The sequence below is a fragment of the Littorina saxatilis genome, linkage group LG13 (assembly GCF_037325665.1).
Source record: "Littorina saxatilis isolate snail1 linkage group LG13, US_GU_Lsax_2.0, whole genome shotgun sequence".
Taxonomy (NCBI): Eukaryota; Metazoa; Mollusca; class Gastropoda; order Littorinimorpha; family Littorinidae; genus Littorina; species Littorina saxatilis.
The window spans coordinates 36,488,421-36,496,511 of record NC_090257.1 but is presented as its reverse complement, the minus strand read 5'-3'; the positions used below and the strand labels follow the sequence as shown (position 1 = coordinate 36,496,511).

Below are 8,091 nucleotides of genomic sequence, written 5' to 3'. Positions count from 1 at the left end.
AAAGTGAAAAGCTCTGACGAGCTGTACAAAAATCGTTGAAAGCAATTTTGTTTGCACAGATTATTCACATTGGCAGGGTAACAGGAGAGTGACTTGCACCATGTTCAGAGGTTGTTTTTGTTTTTTTGTTTGTTTATTTTTTTAAAATAATGGACAGTTAATCCGTTACTTTGTATTGTTTATAAACCGAAAGTTAAAAACTTTTTTGAAAACAAGTGTTTGTGTTAATAAATTTCATTGAAAACTTTTAGAAACTTGTTCCTTTCACTATTGTATATGTTTGATAAACCTCTACCCTCTCGATCCTAGCGTCCTTTTTAAAGGACGCTTGAAAAAAATGCTGTAGACACAAGAAAAAGTAAAAAAATCAGAAAAGAAATACATATTGTGTCTTAGAATTTTATTTGCTATTAAAAAACGCAAAACAAAACAAAACAAAAAATCTCGGCAAAAAGGGGTTAAATGAGCAAATCGTGTGCACAGTAAAAAAAAAAGTTTTACACATATAAAAATTTACATGGTTGCCCATATGGTCTTTGTTGATGTTCTTTGTCTCGTGACGTTATCAATATGTCCACAAAATTCAAAACAGGGATCAGATTTTACCCGCAACTACTGACTCGAGCAAATAGTGTGCACAGTACAAAAAAAAAGTTTTACACATCAGCAAATAGGAATGAAAATGTAACCCAGTGGTAAATTTACAGTGGGTTCTGTGAACAATAACAAATCATGTAATTGGGAAAGAATAAAACAGCGTTAAATTGTGCCCTTTTTTGAGATTTCAGTCAATGTGGACAGTCTGAGAATTCAATCAATGTGACAAAATCATTTTGTCACGCTTCAACCAAGATGATGAATGCTAGTTAAAATGTGTAAAAGAATATATAACACCAATCATATAATTGGGAAAGAAATCTCGTCGCAGTACCCTACAGCTCGAGTCACCCACAATGAAACGTTTGCACGATTGACTGGACTTAAACAAATTAGCGGCTACATTGACATAAGTGAGGGACATAAATGTGCAAAAAAATGTGCCCAGAGAACAATAGTTGTACACATCACCATATATGTCTTAAGACGGGGAAAAAAACAGCACTAAATGGAACAAAATTTGTACACTTCAGCAAACATGCGAGTGAAAAATAAGATGTTAACCCTTACACCGGTGCAATTCTGTAACACATGTTACATAGCCACTGGTGAATTAACAGAGAGAAAAATAACAAAAAACAGTCATATAGGTTTTCGCATCAATGGGAGGTAATCGGAACTGACCAAACAGACTGAGCCAATAGCGCGACATATGTCGTGACAACCAGGTGACAGTATACGTAAAGTAGCGCGACATATGTCGCGACAACCAGCCAATGTGAAATTGGTTCTGCGTTCTGCGAACAACAAAATGTTTACATATGCATTGTGCACAGAGAACAAAAGTTTTCAGATCACCATGCATATATGGCATTATGATGGTTAGGCCTGAAGAAATACATTTGCTTTTGTTTAATATTTCTCTAAAATGTGAAATTGGTTCTGCGTTCTGCGAACAACAAAATGTTTACACATGCATTGTGCACAGAGAACAGAAGTTTACAGATCACCATGCATATATGGCATTATGATGGTTAGCAGGGGCGGATCTGGGTTTTGAAAGGGGGGGGTGCAAAGTTCTTTTTTTTTGTTTTTGTATCTTATCAGCGAAGGCGCGAAGCGCCGAACCGATGGCGCGAAGCGCCGAGCATGCTAGGGGGGTCCGGGGGCATGCCCCCCCGGAATTTGTTTTAAAAAGGAAGCAAAATTGTGCAATCTGGTGCAATCTGAGCGTGTAAAGTGCTATTTTCAGGTGATACATTTTTCTTCTTTTTTTTGTTGTTGTCCCACTTGGGGGGGTGCAATTGCACCCATTGCACCCCCCCCCTCCCCAGATCCGCCCCTGGTTAGGCCTGAAGAAATACATTTGCTTTTGTTTAATATTTCTCTTGGGCTGCAAGCCAGCACAAAATAATTAAAACATTTCATTTGCCAAATCAGCGCCACCAAAACTGATAAATAGGACTAAGCATGGAGTATTCATGGCAGGGGCTCTTTTTTGTTTGTCATGCTGTGTGCCACACGCGTTGCAGTTGTCACCGTGTGTAGAGTTTAAGATGATGTGATTCCTATTCTTATAAAGACAAAGTCGATCTCCGTTACACCCCCGCAACAATTTACATGGTTGCCCATATGGTCTTTGTTGATGTTCTTTGTCTCGTGACTTTATCGATTTGTCGCAAAATGATTCCACCAAATTCAAAACAGGGATCAGATTTTACCCGCAACTACTGACTCTGAAAAGGTTGTGAAAAAATGGGTTGAATGTGAATGTTTATTCCTGAGACAATGCTTGGAGAGCTTCTCCCGATGTGACTGCGTCATCTGAAGTGGACTGGGTTGCGTTTTGTGTTGCATCAAACATGTCTGTGGATTGTGTTGAATTTTGTGTTGCGTCAATCATGTCGTCATCCATGATTTGACTGAGCGTTAGGACGTCGACAATAGGTGGTTTGATGTGTTTGTAGGAGTGCTTGTTGCTGCAGGGTTGTTTGGTGCAGCGGTGGGTGAACGTAGTGCAGATGAAGATTAGCTGGCTATTGCCGCAGGGTTGTTTGGTGCAGCGGTGGGTGTAGATGAACGTAGTGAAGATGAGGTGGCCGACTGGAGGCGTTGATTTTCACGCCTAAGATTGGTTAGTTGTGTGGAGTCTTTGCTCGCTTTGGTTTTTGCATCTGACAATTGGTTGATGATGGTCTGGAAAGATTGCTTTTGTTTTTGTCGAAGTCGGGGTACTGCTTCACAGGTCAAGTTGTGGTCAGCGTCTTGAAGTGAGGTCGCAGTGAGTTGGTCGTTGGGACGCCATATCTGAAGAAAATTACAAAAAATTATACCTTATACACAGGAGTATGGAACACTGAAAAAAGATTTGTTTTGGCAGGAATGACGTTTGCATGATTATATTAACGTCTAAATGAACAAAATTTTCTCTTTATACGTTTGCTCATTGGTGTAAAAATCCAGCCCCCCCCCCCCCCAAAGCATTAAAGGTAAAAGCCATCGTAAAGATACGAAATGGAAATCTATAACGTCTAAAATATATAAAGATTCAAACGCATATTGTAACTAAATGACAACAGAAAATATACATGGTCCAAACACACACACACACAATCGAGTGCACGCATCCATGCATATAAAGTCATGTACACACACACACACCCAATAAAGGTACGTCCAATGGCACATGTGTGTGCTGTTTTCAGGTAATAGCACCGCCCTCCCTCCCCCTCATGTATGATTTTTACGAAATGGAAATCTTTCCTTGAACCCCCCCCCCCCCCCCCCCCCCACTCATGTATTGCCTATGCCTGGGTTAGTAAACAACGAAAGAATGCAGCGTTTCTTTCTGCATCTGCATGGGTAACGCGGGTGTGACGTTTTCATCTTTCGCTTTGTAACGGTGTTGATATTTTGATTCTCGGCCTCGTTGATCTAGTATAAACTCTACACTGAACAAAAAAACACCCTTCGATTGTACTGATAAGCGACCTTGTGTACCCTACATTCATGGGGCCAAATTTGTCCAACCAATTTTTTTTTATTTAACTTGAAATTTGATTCATCCTCAAATGTTTCCCTTCTTACTCAAAGGACGTAACCACTCGGTACACGTTTTCGAAAAAATCGATTTTGGGTGTGAAATCTATTAAATTTAACCAATTTTCTTCACATGCAAGAAAATGACATGCTTTTCGTCCATAAATAATTTCACTTCTTAATTTTACCAGGAAACATTTCAGTCTTGAGTATCGAGGGGGAAATATGTACACAGGCGAAAGATGAAATCGTGACACCGGCAGAATCCCAAACTTTGGCTTAGTACCGCACCCCCCCCCCCCCCCCGTCCATAATGTATGGCAAGATTCCTTGAATCCCCCCCCCCCCACCCCCCATATGGCCTATGCCTGGGTTAGAAAACAACCAAAGAATGCAGCGTTGAAAGAGCGAAAATCCTGCAGTTCAGCCGTGGCGTGTCAAAATGGCGGGGGAAGACTGAGAAACGTGGCGAATAATGTTGCAAATTCTCTATAGTATAACCCCTGTGGTAGAATACAGCAAGGTTAGGAACACTTTAAGAAAGTTTTACAGACTGATAAATGGGATTTACCTGTAGAGCCAGTTGTAGGATCCAACAGCAGATTTGACAGTTGCCCCGATTCAAAGCTGGGGGAGGAGCGGCAACATCCGCTTTGCCTTTGGTTCTGACTAAAGACTGCGCGACCACACGCGACCGCCGACTGGAGGCGTTGATTTTCACGCCTAAGAAGATTGGTTAGTTGTGGAGTCTTTGCTCGCTTTGGTTTTTGCATCTGACAATTGGTTGATAATGGTCTGGAAAGATTGCTTTTGTTTTTGTCGAAGTCGGGGTACTGCTTCACAGGCCAAGTTGTGGTCAGCGTCTTGAAGTGAGGTCGCAGTGAGTTGGTCGTTGGGACGCCATATCTGAAGAAAATGAAAAAAAATTATACCTTGTAGTTGTACACAGGAGTATGCAACACTGAAAAAAGATTTGTTTTGGCAGGAATGACGTTTGCATGATTACATGTACATGAACAAAATTTTCTCTTTATACGTTTGCTCATTGGTGTAAAAAATACAGCCCCCTCCCCCCCCCCCCAAATGATCACACACACACACAGTGATGAAAGTGCGCATCTCTTCCCAGCCTTGCAGCGCTTTGAAAGTTGGAAGCATTAAGCATTAAAGGTAAAAGCCATCGTGAAGATATGAACAAAAAGTAAGACGTCTAAAATATATAATGATTCAAACGCATAGTATAACATAAGTAAATAACAGAAAATATACATGGTTCAAACACACACACACACACACACACAATCGAGTGCAGCATCCATGAACACACACACAGACAAACACACACACAATAAATGTACGTCCAATGGAACGTGTGCGCGTGTGTGTGGATGCTGTTTTCAGGTAATAGAACCCCCCACATGTATGGCCTATGCCATGGGTTAGAGAAGTAGAAAAAGCAAGATTCGTTCACCCCCCCCCCCCCCCCCCCCCCACATGTAATGCGCCATGGGTCATAGATTTTTACGAAATGGAAATCTAAAACGTCCAAAATATATAATGATTCAAACGCATATTCAGACCTGGGAACCCCTGTTTTGCACTTTGACTATTCTCTGTTTCTCAAACAAACTTGGTGTATTATCAAAAAAATGAGCGTAGTCACTACTCCACACAGCGTTTGCACATCCATGATTAAAACATGCCTCATGCGCGTCAAAATGGCGGGGGGAGACTGCAAATTCTCTATCTCTATAGTATAACCCCTGTGGCAGAATACAGCAAGGTTAGGAACACTTTAAGAAAGTTTTACAGACTGATAAATGGGATTTACCTGTAGAGCCAGTTGATGCGACAGCAGATTGACAGCTGCCTCGATTCAAAGCTGGGCACTGAGAAGCAAGCGGTCCGAATGTTGCCACGCTTTAGGTCTGACTAAAGACTGCGCGACCGCACGCGACTATACAAACAAACAAAATAAAATACAGCAGGAATGACGTTTGCATGAATCCATGATTACGTCTACATGAACAACAGTGATAAAAGTGCGCATCTCTTCCCAGCCGTGCAGCGCTTTGAAAGTTGGAAGCATTAAAATTTAAACGGGTAAAAGCCATCGTGAAGATACGAAAAAAAAGTATGACGTCTAAAATACATAATGATTCAAACGCATAGTATAACATATGTAATAAACACACAATCGAGTCCACACATCCATGCTTATTTAAAGTCATGTACACACACACACACATACATGGCATCAAGCAATACACAATTAAATGACACATATATGGAAAACGTATAATGAACATGAACATGGCAAGTAATTCACACCGTTACCTACTATGTAAACCTTGCCAATACTACAAGTAGTCGTATTGCCAAATTTTATTTAAACCTTGTCACTTCGCCGGAATGTATTAAGTGGACATAAGGTCGGGTTCGGGAAAAGAGATTTCTTAGAAAAAAGTCTACTCTACAAAGACTGAGTTTTACCTTTCACGACATCAACACTCAAACAACTTTCACTACTACACAGTCGTCAAGGCAACACACTGTAATTTACTCTTAAACATTTATTACCTTTTCTTCACTTTCACTAAGGTCAATAACATGTCTTTTCTTATACACGACTTCGGTAAAAAACAATAACTATTAGCTAAACTAAACACTTGAGGATAAACACATAAACTAAAACACTTAAAGCATGGCAGCTCTGAAGGGGAGGTAGGAAAAGTGCCCCTGAAAATACAATGCATAACACTCATAAACACACTATAACAAAACAAATGTAAATAGTAAACAACCTGACAATAAGAACATAGGATTAGAATACAAATACAAAACGAGACAAACTCTTATGACTGATGACAAAACTTGAGCGCTTTAGAACCGAAAAGTATGTCATGTGACGCACGGCATAGGAATCAACATTGACAAGAAAATGTTCAATCACCATCTATGATAACAACTTTCTTTTAAACATGAACAAGAAGTTGTGTTTTGAGTTGCATATGACTAAGTGCAACAAAGTCAAATCAAAACGTCACTATCTTACTCAGCCATACTGTACACAGTGTCACAAAAGAACTGTATCAGCATACACTAACACAAATGTGATTCCACTCGCATCAAACTGAACAGTCCTATAAGTCCCAACTCCATCAGTCAAAATCAGACTCCTCAACATGTATTTTCTCCCATCACAAAGTGACAAATACAAATAGTAACCAACAGAGAAACTTGATACAAATTACAAACATAACATTTCGAACCACAGAACTCTTTCCGATACCTCACACAGGTTTTTCCCAAACTCAAGACCACATGGCCACACAACAGACAATGACATATACCATTTTCTATCTACTGGAATCATCTTCAATATTATTCATCCATGATTTATCTTTGCATAGAAATACAAGTAAACAGTTTGTGTGATCATCTCCCACAGTATTTTCAGTCTCTTACCTGAATTAGGAGCACTTTAATCCCCATGTTCTAGCCACCCGAAGCCGGTGCCATCTCTCTCAGATCAACATGCCATCAAAAAGAGAGAAACCCCACTTCCAGACATGGGAACTCAAAAAGTTGGAAGGTGGTTTCATCATAAGTAATATATCTTCATAGTTAAAAATATAATTTCAACATCTAAATATTCCTTAAATGTAGCCAATGACTTTCAGATACTTCTGATAATTTTCTCATCACTACTTCTATTTTATAACTTGATAATTGCAATTACCAGAATCTGACGAAAAGTAGTTAATTTAAGTCAAGGGAAGTAACCAACTGAAATGCATGTCAAAATAATAAGTGCAGTTGTGTCCCTTTTACTTTAGTCACCTCTTATAATGGTAAGACAAATGCCACCACAGACAGTCTGTGTAAAATAAGAAATAATCCTGGTTAGGAATTATTTCACATGTTACAACTATAAAATTGATGATATATATATACCACTCACTTGCTATTCGCCTAAAAGCTTGCAGTGTGCTGTGACACATATAAGAAACCAGAAGAAAAAAGGACTTTACTTTGGCGAAAAGAGCATATGCTGCTTATTTTTGTACATAACTGCTATAACTGTATTTTTTCCGAACACTTACATGTAAAAAACATAGAGATATATCTTACCATTTCACTAAGACAGCCAAAATAACGGTCAAATTAAGGGGAGATCATGATGAAGGGGAGATCATGATGACGTACATGTCAATGGTTGCACCGGGGGAAAATATTTAGTCGCTGGAACCTATAAGGTTATACGGCGACTTATCAGATGATATTGTTTCGAACTTATCTTTTAAAAATTAAGTAAACAAATCTATAGAATATTTTGGAGTTCCATTAACAGATAAACAGATCTATCTATCTTCTTATTATTTTAGGTTCGTCTGGGGTAGAGAAATAAAACACACAGCTAGGTTCGTCTGAGGTGCGGTCGCGTAGTGTTTA

General features: G+C 39.4%; 1 long non-coding RNA gene across 1 annotated transcript in view; it reads right to left on the bottom strand.

Moving 5' to 3' along the window:
- Positions 1-5,959, bottom strand: part of LOC138945632 (uncharacterized) — an 8,294-nt gene extending 2,335 nt beyond the window's left edge. The window contains exons 1-3 of the long non-coding RNA XR_011449056.1: positions 5,468-5,959; positions 4,208-4,542; positions 1-2,904 (exon numbers count right to left, since the gene is read on the bottom strand). The exon at positions 1-2,904 is cut by the window's left edge and continues 2,335 nt beyond it. This is a non-coding gene — a long non-coding RNA (uncharacterized lncRNA). The remainder of the gene's footprint in view (positions 2,905-4,207; positions 4,543-5,467) is intronic.
- Positions 5,960-8,091: the final 2,132 nt, after the last annotated feature.